This window comes from Muntiacus reevesi, chromosome 10 (genome assembly GCF_963930625.1).
Source record: "Muntiacus reevesi chromosome 10, mMunRee1.1, whole genome shotgun sequence".
Lineage (NCBI taxonomy): Eukaryota > Metazoa > Chordata > Mammalia > Artiodactyla > Cervidae > Muntiacus > Muntiacus reevesi.
The window spans coordinates 24,158,621-24,175,151 of NC_089258.1; positions in this window are offsets into that span (position 1 = coordinate 24,158,621).

Consider the following 16,531-nt stretch of genomic DNA (forward strand, 5'->3'; position numbering starts at 1 on the left):
ATTGATGCTTTTGAACTGTGGTGTTGGAGAAGAGTCTTGAGAGTCCCTTGGACTGCAAGGAGATCAAACCAGTCTAAAGGAAATCAGTCCTGAATATCCATTGGAAGGACTGATGCTGAAACTGAAGCTCCAATACTTTGGCCACCTCATGTGAAGAACTGACTCATTGGAAAAGACCCTGATGCTGGGAAAGATTGAAGGCAGGAGGATAAGGGGACAACAGAGGATGAGATGGCTGGATGGCATCACCGACTCAATGGATATGAGTTTGAGCAAGCTCTGGGAGTTGGTAAGGACAGGGAGGCCTGGCGTGCTGCAGTCCATCGGGTCACAATGAGTCAGACATGATTGAGCAATTGAACCGACTAACTGACTGAACTAAACATGTGAAAAGATGCTCAACATCATTAGCCACCAGATAAATACATTTCAATGTCACAGTGAGATGCTATTTCATGGCCAATATAATGGCTAAAACAAAATATAGTTAACAGATGCTGACAAGGATATGGAGAAAATCATGCATTGCTGGGTTGGTATATAAAACAGTGTGGCAACTTAATAAACAACTGCTTGGAAATTCTGTACAACATAGACCTATTGTATGAACCAACGATTCTAATGCAAGAGATGAAAATATGCAATCATACCAAAAAAAAAGTATGTGTATGTTCACGCTAATATCATTCATAACAGTCAAAAAGAGAAAACAACTCTAATGTCCATCAACTGATGAATGGATAAACAAAATATAGTATATCCTCACCATGGATTATTCTTTGACAATAAAAAGGAATGGAATGCTGATACATGCTACAACTTGAAAATGTTATGTAAAGTATAACATCAAATCACAATGAACAATACATTTTATGATATCAATTATAAGTAAATCTAGAGACCATGTGGTACTGTGGAAAAGAACCTGCCTGCTAATGCAGGAGACATGAGAGACATGGGTTCAATCCCTGGGTCTGGAAGATCCCCTGGAGGAGGACATGGCAACCCACTCCAGTATTCTTGCCTGGAGAATCCCATGGACAGAGAAGTGGTGGTCCATAGTCCATGGGGTTGCAAATAGTTGAACATGACTGAAGCAACATAGCATGCGTGCATAGACACAGAAAGTAGTTGTTGTCTAGGATGGGGGCGGAAGTAGAGGTTTGTGAAAATTCGAATTGACTGCTAACATGTACAGGGTTTTTAAGCGGTATGAAAAATACAACTTACCGTGATGATGGCTACAAAATTTATGAATGTACAAATATTTCATGAGCTATTCATTTGAATAGATTAATTCTATGATATGTTAGTTATATCTCAATAAAACTTAAAGTAGATATATCATTATGTTTTTTACATTATGACATAAATTTGCTTGAAGTTCCCACATTTAAGATACATTTCAGAATTTTTAGTACCAATTTATATTATAATCACTACATATTCAAATTTAATGTTGTACTGCTTAAATACTAATTCCTTATTATTATTTTCTTTCTCAAAGTTTACTTTATTCTCTCGATTTTAATTAAGATTGATACATGAGCCATGAAGTACTTTTGCTTGAACTTAGCTTATTTTTATAGAACTCATCATGGTATAGTCAGTGCTAAATTGCCAACGTTCACTGGATCATCAAAAAAGCAAGAGAGTTCCAGAAAAACATCTGTTTCTGCTTTATTGACTATGCAAAAGTCTTTGACTGTGTGGATCGCAATAAACTGTGGAAAATCCTGAAAGAGATGGGAATACCAGACCACCTGACCTGCCTCTTGAGAAACCTGTATGCAGATCAGGAAGCAACAGTTAGAACTGGACATAGAACAACAGATTGGTTCCAAATAGGAAAAGGAGCACGTCAAGGCTGTATATTGTCACCCTGCTTATTTAACTTATACACAGAGTACATCATGAGAAACGCTGCACTGTAGGAAGCATAAACTGGAATCAAGATTGTGAGGAGAAATATCAACAATCTCAGATATGCAGATGACACCATCCTTATGGCAGAAAGTGAAGAAGAACTAAAGAGCCTCTTGATGAAAGTGTAGGAGGAGAGTGAAAAAGTTGGCTTAAAGCTCACCATTCAGAAAACTAAGATCATGACAACTGGTCCCATCACTTCATGGCAAATAGATGGGGACACAGTGGAAACTGGCTGACTTTATTTTTCTGGGCTCCAAAATCACTGCAGATGGAGATTGCAGCCATGAAATTAAAAGATGCTTACTCCTTGGAAGGAAAGTTATGACCAACATAGACAGCATATTAAAAAGCAGAGACATTACTCTGTCAACAAAGGTCCATCTACTCAAAGCTATGGTTTTTCCACTTGTCGTGTATGGATATGAGAGTTGAACTATAAAGAAAGGTGAGTGCCAAAGAATTGATGCTTTTGAACTGTGGTGTTGGAAAAGACACTTGAGGGTCCCTTGGACTGCAAGAACACCCAATCAGTCCATCCAAAAGGAGATCAAGCCTGGGTGTTCACTGGCAGGACTGATGTTGAAGTTGAAACTCCAATACTTTGGCCACCTGATGTGAAGAGCTGACTCAATGGAAAAGACCCTGATTCTGGGAAAGATTGAGGGCAGGAGGAGAAGGGGATGACAGAGGATGAGATGGTTGGATGCCATCACTGACTCGATGGACATGGGTTTGGGTGGACTCCGGGAGTTAGTGATGGACAGGGAGGTCTGGCGTTCTGCGGTTCAGTGGTTGCAAAGAGTCAGACACGACTGAGCGACTGAACTGAACTGAATATTCAAAGGTTCCCAGGGTTATAGATTCCCAGAGAATAGATTCCCAGGGATCTATCCATGGATGGCTGAGTTTTGGGATGAGAAATGAGGATATAGAAGGACAATATCTTACGTAAGAACTTGAGCATTCACTGAATTTGGTATCCAGGAATGACTATATATCCAATATTGCTAAGTAGCTCTCTAGTTTGTAATTTCCAATAGTAGAAAACATATAACTGAGTATATTTGGTCATTTAAATTTCTAAAATAAGTATGAATTTTAAAGGAATAGTTGAACTGTTATATACTTGTCCTAACACAATTTTTCTTGTTATATTTTTATATTTCTCCTTCACGTTCCCTCTCTTCCTCTACCACATTCTTCTCTTTTTATTGCTTCTTCTATCTCCTTCCTCTCTCTTGTCTTTGTCTTTCTCCTTTTTCTTCTTTAATTCCTAATTACTTTTTACATTAAAAAATAAGATATTTGCCAACAAGAATCATTATTTTTGTTTATTTGCTATTTGTTTATTCAATTACTTTTGTTCACTACATGTAAATAAAGCTATATGTTCACATTTGAATCTCTCCTTTTCTAACTATTCATATTTAGTATTTTTTTTTCTATTGCCTCTTTCTTGGAAAAATTAAGAAATTGTCACAATAGCACACTCTTATTCTATGCTTCTCCATGCATTAAGTTGCTGTTTGGTTAAATTTGGGATGGCTAAATTTTGACTCAATTATTTCTATTTATTCTCTTTTTATTTTCAGTATGACACTTATTATTATATTAGTTTACATAGATTACCTACCACAGATACTTTTTTGAATCTTTTTAGGATTCTTATTTGCATTTGTTTCTGATATTCAATAATTTGTTTCTTAGTATCTGCTATTTTACCTAATTAAATGTTGATTCTTTGTTTTTACTCATTTCCTTATGGCAAAATGTTCATCTTCATATAAGCTTTCAGAAAAGTCATTTGATGTTATTTTTCCCTTTACATGTAAACAAAATTTAGCACTTTAGTCCTCTGTCTCTCCAACCCTGCCTCCAAATCTCCTGTCACTTGATAGATCACATTCTATTAAAAGGTGGAAATGATATTGTTATGTTTACTGGAGATTACTGCAAAATATTCCACCAGAAGATAGTGTTCAGAGCAGACTGATAAATGTATAATAAGATTAAAAACAAAAACCTTAAAACCACTAATACAAAGTCTATTTTATAATAAACTGACTATGTCTTGTAGTTTATTGAATGCTGTACTAACAGTGAAAAAATATTATGGTTGTAGAGGTATAGAATGCTTGTGGTGCTTTAGTTGCTAAGTCATGCCTGATTTGCAAAGTCATGGACTATAGCCTGCTAGGCTCTTTGGTCCATGGGATTCTCCAGGCAAGAATACTGGAGTGGGTTGCCATTTCCTTCTCCAGGGGATCTTCCTGACCCAGGAAACAAACCCAGGTCTCCTGCATTGCAGACAGATTCTTTAACTACTGAGCTACAAGGGAAGCATGCTTAAAGGTGTATCTATTTTTCACCCTGGGATCAAGGGTCTGACTGGAAGCAGCAGCTCACTGCCGCTGCCCTGCACCAAGAGAGAGTATAAGAAGTACCATGTATCACTAGCTTGGGAAAAGATAAATGTCAAAAAAGTTCTAGTATGGGTTCTCTGGGATTCATATTGTTTCACACCTTCTTAAAGCTGAAAAATAAGTTGAATCATTGTAAATTGAGGACAATCTATACAGTATTCTGTCTACAAAATACCTGACTAAATTTAAAAAAAAAACAAAAAACAACAACCATCAAGTTTATCAAAAACAAGAGATGTTTAAGAAACTGTCATAGCCATGAGGATTCTAAGGAGACATGACTACTAAACATAAATATGATAAATTTTGGGTGCACACTCAAATCAAAAAAGAACATTAAGGACACATTTAAGAACTCTGAAAAAGTATGAATTTTAGTTAATTATAATGTATCAATATCAACTCATAACTGTGATCATTTCTAAGGTAAGGTGCTAATGATAGGGGAAATTGGGTGTGGGTTATAAGGGAATTCTGTGCTATATTTAAAATAATCCTATAAACCTAAAATTGTTATAAAGGAAAACATGAACAAACTGCATATAAACATACAACAAAGATAAGGCAAAAGAAAATATTCTGCTTATGGTTATTTATTAAATGAATAAATTCAATGTCATTGGAAGGCTATATTCAGACCTAATGTTAGAAGATAAATCATAATCGAGGTAGGTATGATTTTAAATCTCTCTCTCATTTGTCCTGCAAGCAAGAAGCCTTGCACAGGCCTCTGAATTCTGAGTTAGCATTCCTTTTTAGAAACCTCTCATCATTCTAAGATTTTGAGCTGCAGGATAAATGTAGAGCACAGTTGGATTGAACCTTAATCCAGAAGACATTTTGCCCATGAAACCCTCTGGTTTCATGAAGAGTAAGCTTCATGAAGAAACAGATAGAGAACAAACACTCTAATCCTATTTCTTTGAGGGCTACATTTTCCTTTTAGTTCATCTCTAATGCAGATTTGAACTCTTAATGACATTCATTAGATAAAATGTTTGCTCAGCTGTGCAGGCTGATCCAAAGTTACAAATGTGCCTCAGAGCACAGGTTTTTATTTATGGAAGAAGAAAAAAAAAGTGTTGAAAGTATTTTTTTGGATGGAAGCAAATTTTAAGCTTTGGCATTTTAACAATGCCCTATGAATTTGAATGTGCAGTTTAAGCTCAATGAAGCCTATCATACTATTTGGGGGGGGGGGGGCGTGGAAATTGATGTTATTTTATTATTGGATACTAGGAAATAAGATGGTTTTAAATTTTAACTAAAACCAGAGTATTATGATGTGGTAACATCATTTGTGTGTTGTTTTCATCTAAAGTGTTTCATTCATGTGAATTATAAAATAATCTAGTGCATCAAGAAAAAAAAAAAGAGTTATTCAATGAGGAGAATTTGATCATGTTTTAAATTTAAATTATAAACCACACTGATAGATTACTGTTTTAACATGATACGTGAGTCTCTTTCAATTTTGGTTTCCTCCGGGTATATGGTGTGTCTTCCCTGGTGTCTCAAACAGTAAAGCATCTGCCTGCAGTGCGGAAGACCTGGGTTCGATCCCTGGATTGGGAAGATCCTCTGGAGAAGGAAATGGCAACCCACTCCAGTACTCTTGCCTGGAAAATCCCATGGACTTTCCATGGGAGGAGGCTGGTAGTCTACAGTCCATGGGGTCACAAAGAGTTGGACATGACTAGTGACTTCACTGGGCTTGCCTGATGACTCAGAGGTTAAAGCGTCTGCCTGCAGTGCAGGAGACCTGGGTTCGATCCCAGGGTTGGGAAGATCCCCTGGAGAAGGAAATGGCAACCCACTCCAGTATTCTGCAGAATCTCATAGATGGAGGAGCCTGGTAGGTCCACGGGGTCGCAAAGAGTCGGACACGACTGAGTGACTTCACTTACTCACTCACTCAGTGACTTTACTTTCAGGGTATATTGCTGGGTCATATGGTGGTTTTATTCCTAGGTTTTTAAGGAATCTCCATACCATTTTCCATGGTGGCCACATTAATTTACATTCCCACCAACAGTGCAAGAGTGTTCCCTTTTCTCCACACCCTCTCCAGCATTTATTGTTTGTAGACTTTTTGATAATGGCCATTCTGACGGGTGTGAGGTGATATCTCATTGTAGTTTTGATTTGCATTTCTCTAATAATGAGTGATGTTGAGAATCTTTTGATCTGTTTGTTAGCCAACTGTATGTCTTCTTTGGAGAAATATCTGTTTAAGTCTTTTTTCCCCACTTTTTGATTTAGTATTTATTTAGTATGTATTGAAAGACGAAGTAAGTAAGTGTTAATCGCTCAGCCATGCCTGACTCTGCAAACCCATGGATTGTAGCCCAGCAGACTTCTCTGTCCATGAGATTTTCCAGGCAAGGATCCTGGAGTGGGTTGCCATTTCCTTCTCCAGGGTATCTCCCCAACCCAGGGATCGAACCCGGGTCTCCTGCACTACAGGCTGATTCTTTACCAACTGAGCTACAAGGGAAGCCCATTTTTTGATTGGGTTGTTTGTTTTTCTGGTATTGAGTTGTATGAGCTGCTTGTATATTTTGGAAATTAATCCTTTGTCAGTTGTTCCATTTGCTATTATTTTTTCCCATTCTGAGGGTAGTCTTTTCCTTTGCTTACAGTTTCCTTTGCTGTGCAAAAGCCTTTATGTTTAATCTAATCCCACTTGCTTACTTTCATTTTTATTTCCATTACTCTAGGCGGTGGGTCATAGAGGATCTTGCTGTGATTTATGTCATCGAGTGTTCTACCTATGTTTTCCTCTAAGAGCTTTATAGTTTCTGGTCTCTTATTTAGGTCTTTAATCCATTTTGAGTTTATCTTTGTATATGGTGTTAGGAAGTGTTCTAATTTCATTCTTTTACATGTAGCTGTCCAGTTTTCCCAGCACCATTTATTGAAGAGGCTGTCTTTGCCCCATTGTATATTCTTGCCTCCTTTGTCAAAGATAAGGTACCCATAGGTGCATAGGTTTATTTCTGGGCTTTCTATCTCGTTCCATTTGTCTATATTTCTGGTTTTGTGCCAGTACAATACTATCTGAATGACTGTAGCTTTGTAGTATAATCTCATGTCAGGAAGTTTGATTCCTGCATCTCCATTCTTCTTTCTCAAGACTGCTTTGGTTATTCGGGGTCTTTTGTGTTTCCATATGAATTGTAAAATTTTTTGTTCTAGTTCTGTGAAAAAATGCCATTGGTAATCTGATAGCGATGGCATTGAATCTGTAAATTGCATTTGGTAGTATAGTCACTTCCACACTATTGATTCTTCCTATCCAGGAACACAGAATATCTCTCCATCTGTTTATGCCCTCTTTGATTTCTTTTATCAATGTCATAATTTTCTGGGTACAGTTCTTTCATCTCCTTAGGTAAGTTTATTCCTAAATATTTTATTCTTTACGTTGAATTGGTGAATGAGATTGATTCCTTAATTTCCCTTTCTGATTTTTCATTATCAATATAGAAATGCAAATGATTTCTGTGTATTGATTTTGTATCCTTCAACTTTTTAAAATTCACTAATTAGCTGTAGTAATTTTCTGATATTATTTTTAGGACTTTTTATGTACAGTATCATGTCATCTGCAAATAGTGATAGCTTTGCTTCTTCTTTTCCAATCTGGATTCCTTTTATTTCTTTTTCTTCTCCGATTGCTGTAGCTAGGACTTCCAAAATTATGTTGAATAATAGTGGGGAAAGTGCGTCTTGTTCCTGATCTTAGGGGGAATGCTTTCAGTTTTTTGCCACTGAAGATAATGTTTATTGTAGTTGTAGACCTTTACTATGTTGAGATAGGTTCCTTCTATGCTCATTTTTGAAAGAGTTTTAATCATAAATGGGTGCTGAATTTTTTCAAAGGCTTTTCTGCATCTATTGACATTATCATTGTTTTAATCTTTCAATTTCTTAATATGGTGTATCATATTGATTGATTTGTGTATATTTAAGACTCCTTGCACTCCTGGAATAAACCCAACTTGATCATGGTGATGAACTTTTCCTGAATTCTGTTTGCTAAAATTTTGTTAGGGATTTTTGCATCTATTTTCATTAGTGATATTAACCTGTAGTTTCCTTTCAGTGTGTTGTCCTTGTCTGGTTTTGGTATCAGGTGATGGTGGCCTCATAGAATGAGTTTGAAAGTGTTTTTCCCTCTGCAATTTTTTTGAAAGAATTTTAGAGGGATAGGCATTGTTCTGTTCTAAATGTTTGATAGAATTGTCCTGTGCAGCCATCTGGTCCTGAACTTTTGTTTTTTGGGGATATTTTTGATCACTGCTTCAATTTCAGTGCTTATAATTGGGCTGTTCATAATTTCTATTTCTTCCTGGCTCAGTCTTGGAAGATTGAACTTTTCTAAGAATCTGTCCATTTCTTCCAGGTTATCAATTTATTGCCATATAGTTGTCCATAATAGTCTCCTATAATCCTTTGCATTTCTGCATTGATTGTTGTAACCTCTTTTTTTTCACTTCTAATTTTGTTGATTTGATTCTTCTCTTTTTTCCTTGATGAATCTGACTAAAGGTTTGTTAATTTTGTTTATCTTCTCAAAGAACCAGTTTTTAGTTTTATTAATCTTTACTATTGTTTCTTTCATTTCTTTTTCATTTATTACTGTTTTTCTGAAAAGCTTTCCATTTCTCCATCAGTTTTGAATGGGATCCTTACCATACTGCAAACTTGGTTGTAGATTTTCCCCTTTCAGTACTTTAAATATACCCTGCCATTCCCTTCTGGCTTGCAGAGTTTCTGCTTAAAGATCAGTTGTTAAACATAAGAGGTTTCCCTTGTATGTTACTTGTTGCTTTTCCCATGCTGCTTTTAACATTCTTTCTTTGTGTTTAGTCTTTGTTAGTTTGATTAGTATGTATCTTGGTGTGTTTCTCCTTGGGTTTATCCCGAATGGGACTCTTTGCGCCTCTTGGACTTGATTGCCTATTTCCTGTTCCATGTTGGGGAAATTTTCAACTATAATCTTTTCAAAAGTTTTCTCATACACTTTCCTTTTCTCTTCTTCTTCTATGACCTCTATAATTTGAGTGTTGCTGTGTTCGATATTGTCCCAGAGGTCTCTGAGACTATCTTCAGTTCTTTTCATTCTTTTTACTTTATTCTGCCCTTCAGAATAAAGGGCATTTTATCTTCCAGCTCACTGATTTGTTCTTCTCCTTCAGATATTCTGCTATTGATTCATTCTAGAGTGTTTTTAATTTCAGTAGTTATGTCACTTTCTCTGTATGTTTATTCTTTAATTCTTCTAGGCCTTGTTAATTGATTCTTGCGTTTTCTCCATTCCATTTTCAAGGTTTTTGATCATATTTACTATCATTATTCTGAATTTATTTTTAGGTAGTTTGCCTATCCCCTCTTCATTCATTCGGACTTCCGTGTTTCTAGCTTGTTCTTTCATTTGTGTAGAATCTCTCTGCCTTTTCATTATTTATGTATATACTTTTTAACTTATTATGCTTGAGGTCACCTTTTCCCGGCCTTCAAAGTTTAATTCTTTCTTCCTTTTAGTTTCTGCTCTCCTAGGGTTGGCCCTCCTAAGGTTTGTTTATGGTTTGTATAGTGTGAGATATATGCTGAGCTTTTGTTTATTTGTTTGTTTGTTTTTCCACTTATGGGTAAAGCTGAGTGAGGTGTTAATCCTGTCTGCTGATGATTGTGTTTGTATTTTTGCTTTGTTTGTTGTTTAGATGAGGCGTCCTGCCCAGGGTGCAAAAGCTTGGCTTTCAGGGACCCTGGTGGCACCAACTGTTCAGGAACACGGACTGCCTCTGCCCAGAAGTTGTGGCCCTATCAGAATCTTTTTTCAAGCCTCTTGTAGTTGGCGATCAGAAGGCCTCTTTGGCGAGTCTTTCTCCATACCTCTGCCCTTTCAGGCACTTAGAGTGCTTCCTTGCCTGGGGCCCTTCTCTGTTGTTTGGCGTGTCAGGACCATAAAAGGCCCCCCTAGCTGGGGTCCCACTCAGTAGATCAGCACATCAGGCACTTAGTGGGGGCACCCTGAGCGGGGTCCTAGTCTGTAGTTCAGCGCATCAGTCATTCAAAGGATCACCCTGGATGGGGTCCTACCTGTAGTTGAGTGTGTCAGGTATTTGATGGGCCAGCCTCTCTATTGTTCAGCTGCTGATACTGGTGTGTGGGGACAGAGAGGCTATGGTGACTGTTCCAACCCCTACACAAGACTCAGCAGTATTGCCTTGCTTCCATGGCTACCTGGCTTTCCACCACAGGCATTTGCCACCACAATCTCCTCTGTCACATCCCCTCGATTCATCTCTCCAGAGTCAACAGCAGTCCTCACCCTGGGATTGCTCCACAAGCCCCAAACTCCAGCTCCCAGCTGCTGCACCTTCTAGGCAATCTGTCCTTGTCTGGCATATGTATGGCTGCGGCAAGAACTGTCTGATTTCATTTCATTTAAGCTGCCACAGATGAGCTATTTGACTCTCAGCCTTAAATGTTTGTCCTCTGACTTAGACAATTGCCCCGATGTGGGGATCTGACCCCTGCTTCTGTTCCCCCTCCCACCAAGGGCAGATCCAGTCCCATGAACACTCCTGTTTCCCCCCCAGTTCCTTCATCCTAGTGAATTTTACGTGGTTCTATATATTCTTTTCTGCTGGTCAGGTACTCCTGTCTGCTGTCAGCTGCATGCAGTTCTGTGTCTAAAGATGTGTTCCTATTGTATCCAAGGAGAGAGATGTAGTCCATGTCACCTACTCCTCTGACATCTTGTGTTCTTGCTTGCTTGCTTTTTTGACTGCAGGTCTTGCAGGATATTAGCTGCTAGGACTTGGGTCTCCAGCAGTAAGAGAGCTGAGTACAAACCTCTGGAGTGAGTGCTCAGTCGCTCTGTCGTGTCTTACTCTTTGCAACTCCATGGACTGTAGCCTGCCAGGGTCCTCTGTTCATGAGATTATTCTGGCAAGAATATTGGAGTGGGTTTCCATTTCTTCCTCCGGGGGATCTTCCTGATCCAGGGTACGGGCACACATCTCTTATGGCTCTTGCATTTTCAAGCAGATTCTTTACCACTGAACCACCTGGGAAGCCCATCCAAACTACTGGTCAGTCAGGGAGCTCCCACAACTGTCTTTTAAAGAGTTCTGAATAAATAGAAAAAAAAATCTTAACCATGCATTGTTATAATTTATGGTACTATTTGTTTATCTGTATTATAATCAATTTTTTTTCTCCTTCTGCCAGAAAAATTGCCTTTATCATTTCTCATAGTGTTTTCCTACTGGTTATGACACATTTCAGTTTTTCAATGCTTCAAAAAACTTTATTCATTGTCATTTTAAAATATTTTATAGGTATATAATTCAAAGATTTTTTAACTTTTTCTTTTTGGTACTTCGTTGATGCTTTCCCATTGTCTTCACAGCTGCTTTTGCACTGACTACCTTTTAGAATTTCTCTTAATTATGGAATTCAAGAAATTTGATTATGATGTGCATTTTTGTAGCCCGTGTATGTGTTTGTGTGTGTCTTGTACATGGGATTTGTTGTGTTTCTTGGACATAAGAGGGTAACAGTTATATCAAATTTGGAAATAAATCAGCCATGTTTTCCTGTGCCCCAGGTTCACTTAGGGATTCCAAATACACATATTTCGAGCTATTTTGTCTTAATGCTGAGCTTATCTCCACACTTATTAAAGTCTTTTTACACTCTGTCTCATTTTGAATAGCATATATCAATATGTCTTTACATTCATCCTTTATTTTCTACCACAGAGTTCTCTGCCACTAATCACATCCAGTATATATTTTGTCTCAGAAACTAAAACTTTTATCTCTCCAAGATGGAATTTAGATCCTATGATATTTCCATGTGTTCACTTTAACAGTTTTTTTTTTGAAGGTATAATTAATATATGAATAATCCACCCATATAAACTGAATAAATGCTGGGGGTTTTTGTTTGTTTGTTTGTTTTGTTTTTTTAGTTTGCTTTCAGGTATGTGAAATACTGACCACAGTATAATTTTAGAACATTTTAATCTACTCAAAAATAAACCTCTAGCTATCAACTTAACTAAAGGGATTTTCCTTTAGCTATCAAATCCTGCCTCTCCATTTCCAACTCTAGTCCTATGCAACTACAAATATAATTCTGACTACAGATTTGTCTATCCTCAATATTTCATACAAATGAAATTATAACATGCTCTTTTACAAATGACATATTTCACTTAGTATAATGTTTAAAGTGTTTAGTTCTGTTATAGAATATACCAGTACTTCATTCTTTTAATGGAAGGATAATATTCCATTTTATGGAAATATTGTAGAATGTTTACCCATTCATCAGATGATGGACAATAAGTTGATTCCATCTTATGGATATTGTATATACCTATAGAATATACTTAATGCTATAGGTATTCATGCATAAATTTATATGTAGATATGTATTTTAATTTTTCTTGGATATAGATTTAGGAAAATAGTAACACTTGCAAAGTCATGCAGCAACTGAATGTTTATCCAATTGAAGAACTTCTAAATTATTTTCCAAAGTCACTTCACTATTTTAAATTCTCACCAGAATTATGAGCATTCACATTTCTTGACACCCTCACCAGCAATTATTATCAGAATCAACACTTAAAGGGGTATAAACTGGTTTCTCATTCGGTGAAAAACAGTGAGAATCAACTAGTGAAGCTGAGCATCTATTCCTTATGCTTATTGTTGTTCAGTCACCAAGTTGTGCCTGAATCTTTGTGACCACGTGTTCTGCAACATGCAAGTCTTCACTGTTCTTCACTATTCCCCAGAGTTTGCTCAAACTCATTTCCATTGAGTTGGTGATGCCACCCAACCATCTCATCCTCTGTCATCCCCTTTTTCCTTTTTCCTTCAATCTTTCCCAGAATCAGGGTCTTTTCTAATTAGTTAACTCTTCACATCAGGTGGTCAAAGCATTGGAGTTTCTGCTTCAGCATCAGTCCTTCCAATGAATAGTCAGGGATGATTTTTTTTTTTTTTTTTTTTTAGGATTGACTGATTTGATCTCCTTGTTGTCCAAGAGACTCTCAAGAGTCTTCTTCAGCACCACAGTTCAATACCTCAATTCTTTGGCTTTCAGCCTTCTTTATGGCAACTCTCACATCCATACATGACTACTGGAAAAAAAGAACAAACAAACAAAAACATAGATTTGACTATACAGATCTTTGTCAGCAAAGTGATGTTTCTACTTTTTATTATGCTGTCTAGATTTGTCATAACTTTTCCCCCAAGGATCAAGTGTCTTAATTTTGTGGATGCAGTCAGTGTCCACAGTGATTTTGGAGCCCAAGAAAGTAAAATCTGTCACTGCTTCTAGTTTTTCCCCTTCTATTTGACATGAAATGATGGGATTAGATGCCATAATTTTGGTTTTCTTAATTTTTGGCTTTCATAATTTTGTTCACTTTAAACCAGCTTTTTCACCGTGCTTACTGCCATTCATATTTCTTCTTCAAAGAGATATCTTTCCAAATCTATCACTTATTGTTAATTGGATGTCTTTTTTCTTGTTGGATTGCAAGTATTCTTTTTATATTCATGATATTAGTTCTTTACAGATATGTTATAAATATTTTTACCCGTTCTGTGGATTATATTTATCTTTTTTGATAGTATCCTTTCAAGCAGAAAAGTTCTAAATTTTGATAAGCATACATATTCAAAGTTTTTTTTTCCTTTTGTTGCTCATACTTTTGGTGACATATCTAAAATTTCAGTACAAAATCTGAGGCCATGACAATTTAACCTTATGTTTTACATTTAATTATTTTATTTTATTATTATTTTTTAAATTTTTGCCAAGAGGCTGATTTTATTTGCCATCCAAGCCTCCTGGGCCCCATCCTCACCTGGCCTCCTGGGAAGATTCAGATCTTCAGTAGCTCTAGTTGCATGTTCCCACATACTTCTCTTAAATTTTTTTTATAGTTTTAGTTCTTGTATTTTGACCTTTGATTCACCTTAATTTTGTATCTGGTATGATGTAAGGGTCAAATTTCATTCTTTTGTATCTGGCTCTCCGGTTTAACCAGTATGTTTTTTTTTTTTTGAAAACACTACAGCTTAAGATTGATCTTGTCTAATGTTAGTGACCACAAACACAGGGTTTATTTTGGACTCCCAGTTCTATTTCATTATGTCCAGTCACATGCCAGTCTTGTTACTGTTGCTTTGTAGTGTGTTTTGAAATTAAGTGTGTGTCCTTCTACTTTGTTCTTCTTCAAGGATGTTTTCATTATTTTGGATTCCTTGCAAATCTATTTGGATTAAAGAATCAATTACAGAGATATCAGTTGACCTTCTGCTAAGGGCTGCTCTGAAGTCTGTAGATCATTTTGAAGAAATACTGTCATCATAAATATATTCAGTCTTCCAATTCATGAATATGGGGTATTTTTCTAGTTTTTCTTTATTTTCTTAAAATTATTTCAACAATGTCTTATAGTTTTCAGAGTACTAGTTGTGTATTTTATAGATTTATCCAGATATATTTTATTTATGTTGATGCTATTGTAAATGGAGTTTTCTTAATTTCACTTTCAGATTATTTGTTGCAAGTTTGTAGAAATACAATTGATTTTTGTGTACTGATCTTACAGCCTGCAACTTTTTTTAACCTGTTAATTTGGCCTAATAAATTGCTGCCAATCTCATCTGTTTAGTGCTGGTTGTCGTGTGTCCGGTCATCTCCACAACTAGGGTAGGAATCTTTCTCACAGCAATGGAAAAAATAGGATGTCTAATAAATCAATATTTGAATACAATAATTAATTTTTGACAGTAATTTATACAAAATAAATTGTACAAACAATAGATGTTCAATATACCCAGTGATAAATTTTGTCTGGTTCAAAGAAATTTTCTAATATAGAACTCAAATATTTCTCATAATGTTATCATTTTCCCCTGTTTTACCTTTCACTAAATACATTTAAAATATGTAATAAACATTATATACATTTAAAATGTACATGTTACTTTGATACATTTATATTTGGAATGTGATTGCCCTTGTAGCAATATTTATCATGTTACATAATTATAGCAAAATATTGCTGTCTATGTCTACTATGCATCAGATCACTGTGGTTTGGTTACTACTCATGGAATTATAATGTCAATATGGTAAAAACTATGGGTTCATTTGGAGGACTGATGTTGAAGCTGAAACTCCAATACTTTGGCCACCTGATGCGAGGAACTGACTCATTGGAAAAGACCCTGATGCTGGGAGAGATTGAGGGCAGGAGGAGAAGGGGACGGCAGACGATAAGATGGTTGGATGGCATCACCAACTCAATGGACATGGGTTTGGGTGGACTCTGGGAGTTGGTGATGGATACGGAGGCCTGGCGTGCTGCAGTACAAGGGGGTCACAAAGATTTTGACATGACTGAGTGACTGAACTGAACTGAACTGAATCCTACCCTTTTGAAGATGGAATTAAACAATTACCGACAGATGGTTCTTTAAATTTCATGGCACCTGATAGAGTGAAAGTGAGAGTGACATGTTTGTTAGTTCATATTTGCCTAGTTCACTTATTTCATAAAGAAATTTCTTAAAGCTAATTGTAATTTTTACACTCTATGCATTAGATTCTCCCTTTTAGCCATACTACTCACTTAACATGCAGTACATTAAAAACTATTCTCTTCAGATATAGAAGACTACAACTTTGCTTCATCTGTTCCAAATTTAGAATATTGAGTACACTAATAGAGTCCTTAGAGGGAATACATTTATAATTACCTTAATTACTAGGTCACATATATTTTAGATACTTGATACAGAAAATAATTAAAAAGTAATACCAAAAGTGCTGCTTATCAATTGATATGCTCTAAGGAATCCCAAGAATTCAAGAAATATTCAATGAACTATATTTGCAAAGAGGAACTAAAGAACCTCTTGATGAAGGTGAGAGAGGAGAGTGAAAAAGTCATCTTAAAACTCAACATTCAGAAAACAAAGATCATGGCATCCAGTCCCATCGCTTCATGGCAAATAGATGGGGAAAAAAACAGAAATAGTGATAGATTTTATTTACTTGGGTTCCAAAATCACTGCAGATGCTGACTGTAGCCGTGAAAGTAAAAGGCACCTGTCCCTTGGAAGAAA